At 39.2% G+C, this 18,275-nt stretch overlaps 1 protein-coding gene across 5 annotated transcripts in view; it reads left to right on the top strand.

Moving 5' to 3' along the window:
• Positions 1-18,275, top strand: part of QSER1 (glutamine and serine rich 1) — an 82,849-nt gene that overhangs the window by 6,764 nt on the left and 57,810 nt on the right. The window lies entirely within an intron of this gene.

Below are 18,275 nucleotides of genomic sequence, written 5' to 3'. Positions count from 1 at the left end.
TAGAAAAACCAAAATAAACTGCAAGCAAAAAAAAAAAAAAAAAAAAAGAAAAAAAAAAAAAAAAAAAAATCATCTCTTTGTGAAGGTGTTCCCTTACCACAAAATCTCAGTGGCCCCACCCAGTTTGTCTTTTCATACCGTTCATGGGGTTCTCAAGGCACGAATGCTGAAGTGGTTTGCCATTCCTTTCTCCAGTGGACCACATTGTGTACGAACTCTCCACCATGATCCGTCCATCTTGGGTGGCCCTACACAGCATGGCTCATAGTTTCATTGAGTTAGACAAGGCTGGGATTCGTGTGATGAGTTTGTTTAGTTTTCTGTGATTGTGTTTAGTTCAGACATGAAACAACTGACTGGTTCAAGATTGGGAAAGGAGCACATCAGGGCTGTATATGGTCACCCTGCTTATTTAACTTATATGCAGAGTACATCATGAGATATACTGTACTAGATGAAGCACAAGCTGGAATCAGGATTGCTGGGAGAAATATCAACAACCTCAGATATGCAGATGACACCACCCTTATGGCAGAAAGCGAAGAAGAAGAAAAGAGCCTCTTGATGAAAGTGAAAGAGGACAGTGAAAAAGTTGGCTTAAAATTCAACATTCGGAAAACTCCATCACTTCATGGCAAATAGATGGGGAAGCAGTGGAAACAGTGAGAGATTTTATTTTTTGGGGCTCCAAAATCACTGCAGATGGTGACTGCAGCCACAAAATTAAAAGACACTTGCTCCTTGGAAGAAAAGCTATGACCAACCTAAACAGCCTATTAAAAAGCAGAGACGTTACTTTGCCGACAAAGGTCTGTCTGGTCAAAGCTGTGGTTTTTCCAGTAGTCGTGGATGGATGTGAGAGTTGGACTATAAAGAAAGCTGAGCACCAAAGGATGGATGCTTTTGAACTGTGGTGTTAGAGAAGACTCTTGAGAGTCCTTTGGACTGCAAGGAGATCAAACCAGTCCATCCTAAAGGAGATCAGTCCTGAATATTCATTGGAAGGACTGATGCTGAAGCTGAAACTCTGGTACTTTAGCCACCCGATGGGAAGAACTGACTCATTGGAAAAGACTCTGATGCTGGGAAAAATTGAAGGCAGGAGGAGAAGAGGATGACAGAGGATGAGATGGTTGGATGGCATCACCAACTCGATGGACATGAATTTGAGCAAGCACCGGGAGTTGGTGATGGACAGGGAAGCCTGGTGTGCTGCAGTCCGTGGGGTTGCAAAGAGTCGGACACGACTGAGCGACTAAATTGAACTGAACTGAGCATAAGATATGGGAATTTTAGAGATGTTTACTGAGTGCCTATCATGGCTTTTGGAGCTTGGAATATATTAGTGAGTAAAACCTAGATCCCTGCCCTGATGACTTTTAAACTGGGTATGTGGAGTGAGACAGATGATAAATAATAAACATAAAACTTTGTAAATTTTCTGGTATTTTGGTAAGTGATACGAGAAAACACAGGGTAATGAAGAATGGAAGGTGAATGAGGAAGGCAATGTAGATTTAAATCACAGTCTAATTGAAACAGTGATATTTGGTAGTCTTTTGAAAAGAAGTATTTTACATTGAGAAACAGTACTTCAGTAAGAGAAACAGTACTTCAATGAGAGGTTCCCCCCACCCCCACCCCCAGTGATGCAAGTGAGACTACAAGCTTTGTTTAAAAACATATTGCCTACTCTTTTGCTAAACTTACATACAAAATGTCTTCCTTCTTTGTGAAATGTTTATCCTTTGTTGCTGCTGCTGCTGTTCTAAATTTTAGGAACATGCTAGATGACTTATTACCAGGATGTTACACAGTTTCTGAATTTCCCTTGGGCCAGTCTAGCTAGGCTTTTTCCCTCCTAGGCCTTTCTGCAATTAGGTTTTTTTTTTCTTTTTGTTCAGTAGTAAGCATGTGTTCAAAAATGTGTAGAGGTACTATATAACCTGAAGAGGTAAATGGGAGAGCATGGACCTAGTTTTAGCATATCCATTCATTTTTCTTTCGTTTTTTTTTTCCTAGAATCATGACCACAGATTCTCCGTTGACCTCTGTCTCTTTTATCTCGGAAAAAAGCACACCATTTTCCCATTGTTCCTTGAACAGCAACAAGAATGCTCTTATCTTGGGGTCTTTGGGCTGTTTCCTGTACTGGCACCACTCTTCCCTCTGATAGTCTGTCTATAGGGTTTTCTCCTGCACTTCTTTCGGTTCAAAATGTTGCTTTGTTAGGCCCCTCCTTGGTTCCCCTGTCCCCATCTGTACTCCACTTTATCGCTGTGTTGCTCAGTACCCTGCTTTAAGTTTCTTTGTAGCACTTGTCAGTCCTTGATAGTAAATATTTCTATATTGTTGTTTATCGTTGACTCCTATCCATTAACCCTTGGATGTTTCTTGACAATCCAAGTTGAGCTGTTTAGTCCTCCCCCCTTCCCTCTGCCTTCCTGAAAATATCTGTCACCTAATAAGTCTTAAATAGATATTGATCTAATAAAGAATATAGTTAATGCTGGAATACATTCTGCTTTGAGTTATTATCTAATATCTCAGAGTTTAAATTTGGCCTCCGTAAACTTACATTTAATGTAACATTAAAGTTACATTTAGGGATCCTGACCATGTAACTTACCCTATGTTTGTAGGCCTATAGGATATAACTAAATATAAAATAATGAAATTTTCGTATGACTTAAATGCCATCATTCTCATTACTGTGTGATCACCAATCCTATTTAAATAACTTGGGACCCGATTTATCTGACCTAGTGAAGCATGATAAACACAAAAATGTGGATAGGCTAAAATACTTTTGCTTGGATCTGCCTAAATTAGATGGCTTAACATTTTTAAACGTTTCTTATATTGAGCAAACTGAATGTTGATCTGTTAGAACAGCTGGTACTATCCCCTTTTAAACAGACATTAAGTTATTGAAATAATTTGGTTTGGCTAAAGCTACATAAATAAGGTTTATTGGACAATGCCAAAGTAAGAGTATGAACCATTTGAAAGGATAGGGTTTAAATAGAACAGTGGCGATACAAAAAAAACAAGAGATGGTCTTTTGCTGTTAGTATCTTTGTATTACTTTTTAACAAGAGCAAGTTTGGGCCCAATGACCCTGACTTACAGCATAGAAGATGATGACTCCAGACTTGCTATTAAAAGCTAATCTAGGGCTCTCCTGATGGCTCAACGGTAAAGAATCTTCCCGCCAATGCAGGAGATGGGTTCCATCCCTAGTCTGGGAAGATCCCACACTCTGCTGAGCAACTAAACCTGTGTGCCACTACTAGCGAGCCTGTGCTGGAGAGCCTGGGAACCGCGACTGCTGAAACCCATGCACCTTTAGAGCCCATGCTCTGCAGCAAGAGAAGCCACCGCAATGAGAAAACGGCTCATTACAACTAAAGAATAGCCTCCACTTGCCACAACTAGAGAAAAGCTCGTGCAGCAACAAAGACCCAGCATAGCCAAAAAAAAAAAAAAATTATATGTATTTTTTTTTTAAAGCTAATCTAGTATACCAGCCAATTAGCATAGACCTATTGTGTGTACATCTTTTGTCCACTCAGGGCTTCCCTGATAGCTCAGTTGGTAAAGAATCTGCCTACAATGCAGGAGACCCTGGTTCGATTCCTGGAAGATCCGCTGGAGAAGGGATAGGCTACCCATTCCTGTATTCTTAGGCTTCCTTTGTGGCTCAGCTGGTAAAGAATCCGCCTGTATACGGGAGACCTGGGTTGGGAAGATCCCCTGGAGAAGGGAAAGGCAACCCACTCCAGTATTCTGGCCTGGATAATTTCATGGATTGTATAGCCCATCGGGTCACAAAGAGTTGGACATGACTGAAAGTTTTTCACTTTCTTTGTGCACCTTGGGTTTCCCTGGTGGCTCAATAGTAAAGAATCTGCCTGCCAAACAGGAGACATGAGCTCAATACCTGGGTTCAAGCCCTGTGTTGGGAAGATCCCCTGGAGAAGGAAATGGTGACCCATTCCAGTATTCTTGCCTGGGAAATCCCATGGACAGAGGAGCCTGGTGGGCTACAGTCCGTGGGTTCGCAAGAGTCTGACATGACAGCGACTAAACAACAGCAGCAAACAGTTGTGCACCTTATGGACAATTAGCATCCTCATAAAGTATACTTCAGAATGAGTTTGTCTGTTATTCAGGTTTAATGAACACGTTTATTAACAAATTTTAAGTTACTTTAGCTTGTAAATTATGACACTGGAATAACATTTTATGGTATCTTTTTAAATTATTGTTTCAAAATATATACCTTTTCTCCAGTGTTCATTATAATTTCTTCTTCTGTATTCGCCTTTGTTTTGGACCAGGGATCTGTAACGTGAATTAGTGGAAGTTGATTTTTCTCTACTACAAACAGCAGCGGCATTTTTATTATGGAACATTTTAAACCAAACACATTTTAAAGCTATAATGAATCCATATGTATCCATTAGCCAGCTTCTACAGTTTTAGGACATGATCACTCTCCTTTCATATATGTCCATACCAACTTTGTCTCCCTACTTTGTATTTACTTTGTTTTATTTCAGAGTGAATTTCATGCCTTGTATGTGTCTCTTTCAGCCATATGTATGTTTCTGAAAGATAAAGGCTTGAAAATTTGTAACATAACCATAACATGTAGGATATTTTAAGGCAATATATAAATATTCTTCTTTGGTATCTGAAATCAATCTTAAAATACTATAAATAATATTGTACAATTGCAGTTGTATAAAATACTAGTGGTTTTATTATAAGTTTTTGGTTAATGGGCTTACAAATTTCGGGAAATTTCCTTAAGAAAAAATGTTGAGCATCTGGAAATTTTCTGATTACTTTTTAGTAAAATTTATAGGGCATGCCTGAAACTAACACAATATTGTAAATCAGCTATACTCCAATAAAAGTTTAAAAATTTATAGCAAAAGAAGAAATAGTATCGTATCAAAATGAAAGTTAAAAGTTTGGATTTTGATTCTCCTGAAAATCCCTTTCCCTCCTCAAAAATGTTGTTTATGGGGTTCTTGTACTAAACCAAAGATGTACAAATGTTTGTCTACAAAATTTTTCACAAGTGTGAATTATTGTGTGTGTCTGTAGAAAGTATATATACACTCTAGAATTAAGTGTATATCTTCAGGAAGAGTTTCCTTACTTAATGCCAGAAATCCTAGACCATGTTAATATTAGTGAACAAAATTATGATGATTAAGAATTCAGCTCTACTAGTTTCTCAAACACGGAAGAAATTTAACTTGGTGTAAGGGAAAGACACAAACAATAAGGTACAATAAAGAAATTAAAAATATTTCATAGTACTTATATGTTTGAATCATGGAGACATGGATTCTATTGTGTAGTATAAGTAACCAGCTCTGTGTGTTCCCTTTCAATAATCCCTTCCTAGCCTGAAATGAGAGGACCCACAGTCATTTTTGTCTGCCTCTTAAATGAATGTTAATTTCTGGACATTACAGATTGTTAATACACTGCAGCAGTTCAAATCACAAAATAATTTGCTTTGACAGATGTTATTTCTTTTAAAAGAAAAATATTCTAGAAAAATATTGGGATTGGAAAAAATTGGACCTGAAATGTTTTCTTTGTTCAAAGGAAAAGTCAGTAATGCAGGTGATGACAGAAATAAAAAAAGGAAGATGGGATGGAATATTGGAATTGTGTCCAATCAGGTCTTGGTGACTCTTGTCATCACACAGATAGCCAACCACATGCCACATTACTGTCACATTCAATTTATTTCCCGACTGAAGAAAAAGCGGAAGCTCTGAGTAGCCTTGACTTTGGCATCGTCTCTCTTGGGCATCTGTTACAAATGCCAAAGTCTGTCTCTCTTTGTTGTGGATAATATTTGGAACTGGTAGATTGGTCTTTGAATATGTTCTACTGCTCCACTAGGCAGGAAATACCATACTACTTATTTCACTTTCTTAGTGAAAAACAGATATACCTTCTATTTAACAAATGTATCATTTATACAACCTGCAGTTGGATTTTTTTGTAAAGATCATTAACAATGTATATAAAATTAAAACATTTACTTAATTCAAGAAATCATATTTGATTTAACAATAACTGGTACAAAGGACCAGTTGTACCTCCTTTATACCAGTTATCCGTCGGAGTCCTGCATGAAACATCATTTCTCTTAGATGATTCATTTGAGACCACTTCGATGGTGAAGGGCTCAATAGTATGGTTAGGAGTAGAATTAAGGGAACCAAAAAGGGATATTGAGACACTGAGTGAGTAATGGCAGTGTGAAGCCACTTCTAGGCCTATGAAGGGACACCAGTTACTAGAGCCCAGATGGAACTGTAGTTGTGAAAAGATGCAGCATGGCTGGAACCATGGTTGTGATACAGGGAGGGAATGGACAGGTAACACGCAGGCTTCTCTCTTCTGCTTTCTAATCTCCTACAGAACCTACGTCTAATGGCCCCTGAAGAGCCAAGGTGATGCAGTATACAGAAATTATGTATGTAATGAGATAGTCTTAAAAAAAAATTAAGGCCCAAAGAAGCTGTAAGATGATGAGCTCCAATCATTAGAGATAGTGATTGCAAGCCATTTGACTCCTCCAACACTTTCTAAAAAAAATTAACAGTTTTATTAAGATTTAATTTACATACCATAAAATTCTCCCACATATTAAGTATACAGCTCAGTAATTTTTAGTATATTTATATGACCAGTGTCACCACAGTCTTACTGTTTGAACATTTTCATTACCCCCAAAAGAAACCTCATTCCCCATTCTCAGCCCGAGTCCTAGGCAACCGTTAATTCATTTAATGTCTGTAGATTTGTTTTCCTGGACGTTTAGTATAAATGGAATCATAAAATAAGTGTTCTTTTGTGTTTGGCTTCTTTGCCTAAGCATAATGTTTTTGAGAGCCATCCCTGTTAGAGCATGTATCGGGACTTAGAAGTGCTTATAATGGAATAATATTCCATTGTTTAGATATAGCTTGCTTCCCAGGTAGCTTTAGTGGCACAGAACCTTCCTGCCAGTGCAGGAGACATAAGAGACGCAGGTTCGATCCCTGGGGCAGGAGGTTCCCCTGGAGAGGGAAATGGCAACCCACTCCAGTATTCTTGCCTGGAAAATCCATGGACAGAGGAGCGTGGCAGACTACAGTCCATAGGGTTGCAAAGTTTCGGACATGACTAAAGCGATTTAGCACACTTTTGGTTATTCCCTAGTTGATGGACATTTGGTTGGTGTCACTTTTTGGCCCTTGTGAATATTGCTGCTGTGAACATTTGTGTAGAAGTATTTAAATGAAAACATGTTTCATTTTCCTTGTGCAGGAAAATTCTACCTAGGAATAGAATTGTTGGGTCATGTGATAACGGTGTTTCACATTTTGAGGAGCTCTACCAGCCTTTTCTAAAGTGGATGTGCCATTTTACATTCCAACCAGCAACGCATGAGGCTTCTAGTTTCTCCATATCCTTGTCAACATTTGTGATTATACCGCTTTTTTGTTGTTGTTGTTCAATTATAGCCATTACTCTCCTGAAAAGTTTACTATTTTTAACACAGAGTTGTCTCTTCTCACGTGATACTCTGCAAAGTCAGGTTCAAAGGAAAAGAGGTATCTTCTATCATCAACCACCTTATTATTTTCACTTTTTTTAAACTAAAGGACATCACAGTGGAATTATTCATCAGTTAGTAGCCAACTTCATTAAGCTCTACATCCTTTAACACTTGTTTTTAAAGCAGTTTTTAGTGAAACTTGGGGCTACTTATATATAGTAATGTTTGTATGAGAGGGTTGTTATGACAACAAAAGGTCTATTTGAGTTTAAGATTTCCTTTGTTTTCAGTTTTAGTTTGGGAACTGAGGGAAGTTTTGTAGCACGTAGCAGCTAGAGTCACCTTTGAAAAGTGTTATTTCTTACCCCCTTGCTTAAAATCCTTCAGTTGTTTTCCATTGCACTTGAAATGCAATAGAACCCAAACTTTTTATTGTACCGCACAGGCTTGTCATGTTTGCCTCTGCCTGGGGTCACACAGAGCCGGACACGACTGAAGTGACTTAGCAGCAGCAGCAGCAGCTGTCTCTCCAGTGACTGGGTCTGCTGGCACGCTCCCCTTCCCTCAGTACACTCAAAGCATGTTGGTCTTCTTTCAGCTGCTCTATGTACCTAGCTTGTCCACCTCAGGTCACACACAGCTCTTTCCTCTTCTTTTCCTGTGGTTCGGCACAAGGCTAGCTTACTGCCTGTCCCCTTTCCATGGAGACTTCTGCTGATTGCTGTGTCCTCCGTAAGTGTCCCACTCACTTCAGTCCTCAGCTCATTTCTCAGGGAGGATGTTCTTTGGGCAATTTCATCCAATTTCGTGACTTCAAAAATACCCAGCTGGTAGCAATACCCAATTATTGTCAGCTTAGTTTTCTTTCCTGAGTTCCAAGTGGGAATGTTCACTGGCCCTGTTTTGAGTATTTCCCACATTAACTCTTACGAACACCTCCTGTGCTGTGCTTAGTTGCTCAGTCGTGTCTGACTCTTTGTGACCTCAGGGACTGTAGCCTGCCAGGCCCCTCTTTCCATGGGAGTTCTCCAGGCAAGAATACTGGAGTGAGTTGCTGTTCCCTCCTTCAGGGGATCTTTCCACTCTAGGGATTGAACTCAGGTCTCCGCCATTGCAGGAGGATTCTTTACCATCTTGAGCTACCAGGAAAGCCCAAGAATATTGGAGTGGGTAGCCTATCCCTTCTCCAGGGGATCTTCCCAGCCCAGGAATCAAACTGGGATCTCCTGCATTGCAGGCGAATTCTTTACCAGCTGAGCTATCAGGGAACACCTTACCTCAAATTTAATGCATCCTCTGTCAGACTCCTTCAGATTTGTTCAGCCTTATGAGTGGTTCCCCATCATTCATGGTTCCTTCATCTTCCCCCACAAATTGTTGTTGGCCAAGTCTTGTCAGTTCTATTTTTCAAGAGTTCTTAGATGTCTTAACTATTTCCACTGTTCATTCTGTCCTTATAACTTTTTAGCTAGATTTCTGCAGTAGGATCTTGGCCTTTCTACTTTTAGGCTTCCTCTGTTCTTCACAGTGCTTCTCAGATTGTCCTTCTTAAAGTGATTCCCTCCTCCTGGTATATGGCAGAGTTGAGAGTGTATAGTGTGAAAAAAATCCAGAGATAATGCTGATGAGGGTCCCTGGTTAAAAACCATTCTTTTAAAATACGAGTGTAATCATTTAGCACTGATTAAAATTCTTCAGATGGTCTTCGTTCCCTTGAAGATAAATGTGAGATTCTTTTGTTGACATGTAATATTCTATAGTATGGCTCCCGTCTGACTCATAATCCCCATCCCTAGTACAACCATGCAGAATTACTTAAAGGTCTAATGTATCGTCTTATTTACATTTCCAGGTCTTTATATTTGGTGGTGTTTTCTTCCTGAAATACTCTTCTTTCCTTGAATAATTTCTCTTCTTTCTTTCAGTACTCACGTGTCATTTCCTAGAGGTAAGCCTTATATTATGTAATGTTTGTTCATTTGTTTACTTAATGCCTTTTTATTTCTGTGTCTTCTAGTGCCTAGCATAATGCTTGGCAGTCATTAAATGTCAGTTGTATAAATGCATACCTCATCTTTTAAGTGCAGTAATAATAGCATTGATAGAATATGATGTGCCAAACACAATACTGTGGTAAATTATATATATATATATGCTGTGTGTGCTCAGTCATGTCTGATTCTCCGCGATCCAGTGGGCTGTAACCTGCCAGGCTCCTCTGTCCGTGGGATTCTCCAGGCAATAATCCTGGAGTGGGTTGCCATTTCCTACTCCAGGGGGTCTTCTTGTCTCAGGGATCGAACTCATGTCTTCTGTGTCTCTTGCATTGGCAGGTAGATTCTTTGCCACTAGCACCACCTGGGAAGCATATATGTATATACATATACATATATATATATATGCTTTATCATTTACTCTTAGAACCTGGAGAGTAATGAATGTGCATGTTGTTATTCACCGTAGTTTACAGTTAAAGAAACAGAGACTATCTGGTTAGCCTTAAGAATTTGTAAAGTACGGACATACAGAGCTGGATTTGAATCCTGTGGCTTATTTGCAAAGCTTGTGTGTGTGTTTCACAGCTATTACCAAGTTGTTTCATGGTTCATTAATTTATTTTTCAAATTCACAATAAATAACTCCTTAATAAAGACTGATTCTTATGCTTCAGGTTTTTTTTTCTTTTTAAATTCTCAGGCTACAATTAGCTAAAATTAAAAAATATATATTTTATCTGACATATAGGTATGAGTGGGACAGACATGCTAGACAGAGTTCTCCATACACAGGTAACTCAGTGAACTCAGGGTTATCACTCTACTGTTTTGAAGATAGATTTTATACTGAAGAATACTGTGTGGGGCTTTCCTGGTGGTCCAGTGGTTAAGAATCCACCTTGCAATGCAGGGGACACAAGTTTGATCCCTAGTCCAGAAAGACCTCACATGAGATGAAGCACCTAAGCCCATGCTCCACAACAAGAGAAGCCATTGTAATGAGAAGCCCATGCACCGCAGTTAGAGAGTAGCCCCTGCTTACTGCAGCTAAAGAAAGCCTGACACAACAATAAAGACTCAGAACAGCCAAAAATAAATAAATAAAAATTAAAAAAAAAATACTGTGTAATAGATGAAGTAAAAATATTTAGTTTAACTCAGATTATTAGAAATACACAGAACAGGGTCTTCCCTGGTGGTCCAGTGGTTAGGACTCCATGCTTCCATTGTAGGGAGTGTGGGTTTGATCCCTGGTTGGGGAACTAAGATCCCACATGCTAAAAAACAAACAAAAGGAATACACAGAACATTAGGCTTCATAAATAGGAAAACTAGGATTCCATATGCTTTGCTGAAAGTCTTGACATATGTTATTTACAGAATCAGTACTGGAATCTGGGCCCCCTAACTTCCAAACCAGGGTTCTTATGTTTCTCAACTGGAAAAGTTAATACCTAGACTAAAACAATATTTTCCAAGTTAAAAAAAAATCTGTTTTTGTTATATTAGAATATATATATTTTCAATGACCAGGTTCTTTAACACAGAGAAGAAAATAATGTGACTACTTAAGGAAAAATCATTCATTCACTCTTAAGTAACTTATTACTTGTGTGCAAGTACTGGCTTGTTTACCTGGGATTTAACATATTTCACAGAACTTTTGCTAATTGATTTTAAAAGTTGGAATGTGTTTTATTTCTTAAGTATTATGGACATAAGAACATGCTACCCAAGGAGAATGTTCTTAATATGGGCTTCAGTAATTAAATTCATTGAATAGTGGCCTGGTTAGATCTCTGCTTTATATTGAAAACTCTCATACAATGCCTAGAATTAATAGAAGTCTCAAAAGTATTCGAGTTTTTTTAAGAAAGGGTTGATCTACTGGCTTAGTCCTTAATTTTTTATTTTCCAAGCTTTATCAGGATGCTGGGCAATCAGGTCAGGCAATCAGAGGTGATTGAGCTGTAACTTAAAGGTGATTCCTTTTCTGAAACGGAACATAGATTGTAATTATTTATGAGTTACCTACGATGTGCCAGATACTATTTTGGGTGCTGGGGTTATAGCAGTGAAGAAAGCAAAGGCCCTGTCCTCATGGAGTTTCATTTTAGTGGCTAATAGGCCAGCTAGTAAATAATGTCAAGTATTTATTAGTGCTCTGGAGAGAAAGAAAGCAAGAAAACAGAGTCAGGCAGTGTGGAAAGAGGACAGAGGAAGGATGTTGTTTTATATCAGATGGTCAGGGAAGTCTTCTGTAAGGTGAGGTTTGAGCAGAGATCTCAGGGGAAATGAGGTAAAACAGCTTTTTATGTTTAAGGAGGAGCAGCCAGAAGACCTGTGTGGCTGGAGTGGAGAATAGATAAAATTGGAGGTTTAAGGGAGCAACAGTTAGGTAACTTAGTGCATTGAGAATTATAAGAACTTTGGCTTTTACTAGAGTGAGATGGGAAGCCATTGGACAGATTTAAGCATAAGAGTTTTCATGTTTTGGCTTTACTTTTTTTTTTTTTAAACAGTATTGAACTTACAACACTGTGAGTTCCAGGTGTACAACATACTGATACAGTATTTCTGTACATTCCAAAATAGTTACCATCTGTCACCACACAGAATTAATATATTATTGACTATATTCCTCATGCTGTGCATTTCATCACTATGACTCATTTATTTCATAATTGGGAATTTGTACTTCTTAATCTCCCTCGCCTGTTGCACTCATCCCCCCTCAAGATGTACAGATGGCCAAAAAACACATGAAAAAATGTTTAATGTTACTCATCATCAGGGAAGTGCAAATCAAAGCACAGTACAATATCACATTACACCTGTTAGAATGGCCATTGTCAAAGAAACAACAAATAATAAGTGTTGGATAAGATGGGGAGGAAAGGCAGCCCTTATATGCTGTTGGTGGGAATATCAGTTGCAACTACTATGGAAAACAGTATGGAGACTGCTCAAAATATTAAAAATAGAACTATCATAGGACTTCACTGTTTAAGGGAGTGACTCAGCTGAGAGTGGGGAGTGGGAAGGGTTAGGGCAGAAGCAGAGAGACCAGTTAGGAGATTATGATTATTCCTTGCTTGTTAAAAAAATGATTGAAATTTGCATGGATATATGGAAATAAGGCAAAACAAAAAACCAATACCAGAACCTCCTGATATTTAAATTATCTTGATCTTTATCTTACTCGTAAAAAGGTTTCCAGATTTGACTATGGCTTACAGCTTTTTCTTAGTGTAGACTATATTTTTGAGAGCCCTTTTTAAAAAAAAAATTTTTTGGCTGCGCCTCTCAGCTTTTGGGATCTTAGTTCGTGACCAGGGATTGAACCCTGGCCCTCAGCAGTGACGGCGTGGAGTCCTAACCACTGGACCACCAGGGAATTCCCCGAGAGCTGTTTTAGAGTTTCAGGTAGTACAGGGTTCCCATATACCCCCTCGCCCAGTTTCCCCTATTATTAACTTCTTACATTTTTATGGTGCATTTATTACAAGTAGTAAACTGATACATTGTTATCAACTAAAATCCATAGTTTGTTCAAGTTTACTTAGTTTTTGGGTAATGTCTTTTTTGGTTCTCCAGGGATACCACTTTACATTTCTTTAACGTTATCTCAGTAGATACTTCTTTGCCATCATAATTTCTCAGACTTTTACTTGTTTTGATGACCTTTATATTAATAGTTGTGAGAGATACTGGTCAAGTATTTCATAAAATGCCCTTCTCTTGGAATTTGCCTAATGTTTTTTCATCATAATCAGAATGGAATTGTGGGTTTTCCAAAGGGAGATGGCAGAGTAAAGTGTTACTTTCATTACATCGTAGTAAGAGTACATCTTATCAACATGATTTATCACTATTGATATTGATCTTTACCAACTGGCTGAGGAAATGTTTGTCAGGTTTCTACACAGTAAAGTTACGGGGTTTGTTTTTTTTTTTGGTCCTCTTTTCAGTACTGTCCTCTTTGGAAGAAAATTGCTATGTGCAGCCCATTGCACATAGCACATTGCTGTGTGCAGAGTGTGGAGTTATGGTCTACCTCCTTGAATGTAGAATTGCTGCACAAATTATTTAGTATTCTTCAAGGGAGATTTACATTTTTTCCTGTTTTTATTTATTTAATTTTATCAGCATAGACTTGTAGATATATATCACTTAATTTTCTTCGGTCAGAATGTTCCAGCTTTGGTCATTGGGAGCTCTGTCAATTTGCCTCTTTGTCCCTTTCACATATCCCCATAAATGTAAGGTTTTTTCCCCCTCTCTCTGTTTGTTTGGTCAGGAAGAAAATGCAAGGATGCTCAACATCTTTAGGTAAATGAAAATCAAAACCACAGTGAGGTACCTCTTCACATATACAAGGATGGGTATTATAATAAAAATTAAAAAAAACAGGCAATAACAAGTATCAGCAAGGGTGTTGAGAAATTGCAACACATTAAATGTTGTTGGTGGAAATGTTAAATGGTATAGCCAGTTTGGTTGCTGCTGTTCCTCAAAATGTGAAACATGGAGTTACCATAAGACCAGAATTCCACTCCTAGGTATATACCCAAGAAAATTAAAACTATCCATCTGGACAAATCTTTAATGAATGTTCGCTGTTGTTGTTGGGTTGCTAGGTTGTGTCTGACTCTTTTCGACTCCGTGGACGGCAGCAAGCCAGGCTTCCCCGTCCTTCACCATTTCCTAGAGTTTGCTCAAACTCACGTCCGTTGAGTCGCTGATGCCATCCAACCATCTCATCCTCTGTCATCCCCTTCTTCCTCCTGCCTTCAGTCTTTCCCAGCATCAGAGTCTTTTGCAGTGAGTCAACTCTTCACATCAGGTGGCCAAAGTATTGGAGCTACAGCATCAGTCCTTCCAGTGATTTCCTTTAGGATTGACTGGTTTGATCTCCTTGAAGTCCAAGGGACTCTCAAGCCAGCACCTCAGTTTTAAGGCATCAGTTCTTCTGCACGTAGCCTTTTTTATTGTCCAGCTATCACATCCATACATGACCACAGGAAAAACCATAGCTTTGACTATACAGACCTTTGTTGGCAAAGTAATATCTCTTCTTTTTAATACTTTTCTAGGTTTGTCATCACAACCTTGTCTAACTCAATGAAACTATGAGCCATGCCATGTAGGGCCTCCCAAGACAGATGGGTTACGGTGGAGAGTTCTGACAAAATGTGGTACCCTGGAGAAGGGAATGGCAAACCACTTCAGTATTCTTGCCTTGAGAACCCCATGAACAGTATGAAAAGGCAAAAAGATAGGACACTGAAAGATGAACTGCCCAGGTTGGTAAGTGCCCAGTAGTTTACTGGAGAAGAGTGGAGAAATAGCTCCAGAAAGAATGAAGAGGCTGAGTCAAAACAAAAACAACACCCAGTTGTGGATGGGACTGGTGATGGAATTAAAGTCTAGTGCTGTAAAGAACAGTATTGCATAGGAACTTGAAATGTTAGGTCCGTGAATCAAGGTAAATTGGAAGTGGTCAAATAGGAGTTGGCAAGAGTGAACATCAACATTTTAGGAATCAGTGAACTGAAGTGAACTGGAATGGGCAGATTTAATTCAGATGGCCATTGTATCTACTGCTGTGGGCAAGAATCCCTTAAAAGAAATGGAGTAGCCCTCATAGTCAACAAAAAGAGTTCGGAATGCAGTACTTGGGTGCAGCCTCAAAAACGACAGAATGATCACTGTTCATTTCCAAGGCAAACCATTTGATATCATAGTAATCCAAGTCTATGTTCCAACCACTGATGCTGAAGAAGCTGAAGTTCAACGGTTCTGTGAAGACCTACAAGACCTTCTAGAACTAACACCCCAAAAAGATGTCCTTTTCATCATAGGGGATTGGGATGCAAAAGTAGGAAGTCAAGAGATACCTGGAGTAACAGGCAAGTTTGGCCTTGGAGAACAAAATGAAGTTGGGCAAAGGCTAACAGTTTTGCCAAGAGAATGCACTGGTCATAGCAAACACCCTCTTCCACCAACACGGAAGAAGATTCTACACATGGTCATCATCAGATGGTCAATACCAAAATCAGATTGATTATATTCTTTGCAGGCAAAGATGGAGAAGCTCTATACAGTCAGCAAAAACAAGACCAGGAGCTGACTGTGACTCAGATCATGAGCTCCTCATTGCAAAATTCAGACTTAAATTGAAGAAAGTGGGGAAAGCTATTAGACCATTCAGGTATGACCTAAATCAAATCCCTTATGATTATACAGTAGAAATGACAAGTAGATTCAAGAGATTAGATCTGATAGAGTGCCTGAAGAACTAACTATGAACGGAGGTTTTTAACATTTTACAGGCGGCAGTGAGCAAAACCATCCCCAAGAAGAAGAAATACAAAAGGCAAAATGGCTGTCTGAGGAGGCCTTACAAATAGCTGAGAAAAGAAGAGAAGTGAAAGGCAAAGGAGAAAAGGAAAGATACATCAATCTGAATTCAGAGTTCCAGAGAATAACAAGGAGAGATAAGAAGGCCTTTTTAAGTAAACAGTGCAAAGAAATAGAGGAAAACAATAGAATGGGAAAGACTAGAGATCTCTTGAAGGAAATTAGAGATACCAGGGGAACATTTAATGCAAAGATGGGCTCAATAAAGGACAGAAATGGTATAGACCTACCAGAAGTAGAAGATATTAAGAAGAGGTTGCAAGAATAGAAAGAAGAATTATACAAAAAAGATCTTCATGACCCAGATAGCCATGATGCTGTGATCACTCACCTAGAGTGAGACATCCTGGAGTGCAAAGTCAAATGGGCCTTAGGAAGCATCACTACGAAGAAAGCTAGTGGAGGTTATGGAATTCCAGCTGAACTATTTCAAATCCTAAAAGATGATGGTATTAAAGTGCTGCACTCAATATGCCAGCAAATTTGGAAAACTCAGCAGTGGTCATGGGACTGGAAAAGGTCAGGTTTCATTCCAGTCCCAAAGAAAGGCAATGACAGAATGCTCAAACTACTGCACAACTGCACTCATTCACACACTAGAAAAGTAGTGTTCAAAATTCTCCAAGCTGGGCTTCTTCAACAGTATGTGAACCGAGAACTTCAGATGTTCAAGCTGGTTTTAGAAAAGGCAGAGGAACCACACATCAAATTGCCAACATCCATTGCATCATAGAAAAAACAAGAGAATTCCAGAAAAACATCTACTTCCACTTCATTGATTACGCTAAAGCCTTTGACTGTGAGAATTGCAGCAAACTGTGAAAAAATTTTAAAGAGATGGGAATACTAGACCACCTTACCTGCCTCCTGAGAAATCTGTATGCAGGTCAGGAAGCAACAGTTAGGACCAGACATGGAAGAACTGACTGGTTCCAAATTGGGAAAGGAATACGTCAAGGCTGTATATGGTCACTTTGCTTATTTAAGTTACATGCAAAATACATAATGCAAAATGCCAGACTAGATGAAGCAGAAGCTGGAATCAAGATTGCTGGGAGAAATATCAATAACCTCAGATATGCAGATGATACCACACTTATGGCAGAAAGTGAAGAGGAATTAAAGAGCCTCTTGATGAAAGTGAAAGAGGAGAGTGAAAAAGCTGGCTTAAAATTCAGCATTCAGAAAACTAAGATCATGGTATCCGGTTCCATCACTTCATGGCAAGTATATGGGGAAACAGTAGAAATAGTGACAGACTTGATTTTCTTGGGTTCCAAAATCACTGCAGATGGTGACTGCAGCCATGAAATTAAAAGACGCTTGCTCCTTGGAAGAAAAGCTATGACCAACCTAGACAGCCTGTTAAAAAGCAGAGACATTACTTTGCTGACAAAGGTCTGTCTAGTCAAAGCTGTGGTTTTTCCAGTAGTCATGTATGGATGTGAGAGTTGGACTATAAAGAAAGCTGAGCGCCAAAGGATGGATGCTTTTGAACTGTGGTGTTGGAGAAGACTCTTGTGAGTCCTTTGGACTGCAAGGAGATCTAACCAGTCAATCCTAAAGGAAATAGTCCTGAATATTCATTGGAAGGACTGATGCTCAAACTGAAACTCCAGTACTTTGGTCACCTGATGGGAAGAACTGACTCATTTGAAAAGACCCTGATGCTGGGAAGGATTGAAGGCAGGAGGAGAAGGGGATGACAGAGGATGAGATGGTTGGGTGGCATCACCAACTTGATGGACATGAGTTTGCACATGCTCTGGGCGTTGGTGATGGGCAGGGAAGCCTGTTGGAGTTCATGGGGTCACAAAGAGTCAGACATGACTGAGCAACTGAACTGAACTGAGGTTTGTCATAGCCTTTCTTCCAAGGAGCAAACGTCTTTTGATTTCATGGCTGCAGTTACTATCCACAGTGATTTTGGAGCCCAAGAAAATCAAGTTTGTCACTGTTTCCATTGTTTCCCCATCTATTTGCCATGAAGTGATGGGTCTGGATGCCATGATCTCAGTTTTTGAATATCGAGGGGTTTTTTTGTTTTTGTTTTTGTTTTAGTTCTACGAGTTTGTTGCTAGCAACCCATCTCCCTCCACCCTCATGCATGCATGCTCAAGTCATGTAACCCCATGGACTGCAGCCCACCAGGCTCCTCTGTCCATGGACTTTTCCAGGCAAGAATACTAGAGTGGGTTGCCATTTCCTTCTCCATTGAATGTTGAGTTTTAAGGCAGATTTTTCACTCTGTTGTTTCACCTTCATCAAGAGGT

Source organism: Bubalus bubalis, chromosome 16, assembly GCF_019923935.1.
Source record: "Bubalus bubalis isolate 160015118507 breed Murrah chromosome 16, NDDB_SH_1, whole genome shotgun sequence".
NCBI lineage: Eukaryota > Metazoa > Chordata > Mammalia > Artiodactyla > Bovidae > Bubalus > Bubalus bubalis.
The sequence above is the reverse complement of the archived record's forward strand: the minus strand, read 5'-3'. Positions and strand labels throughout refer to the sequence as shown.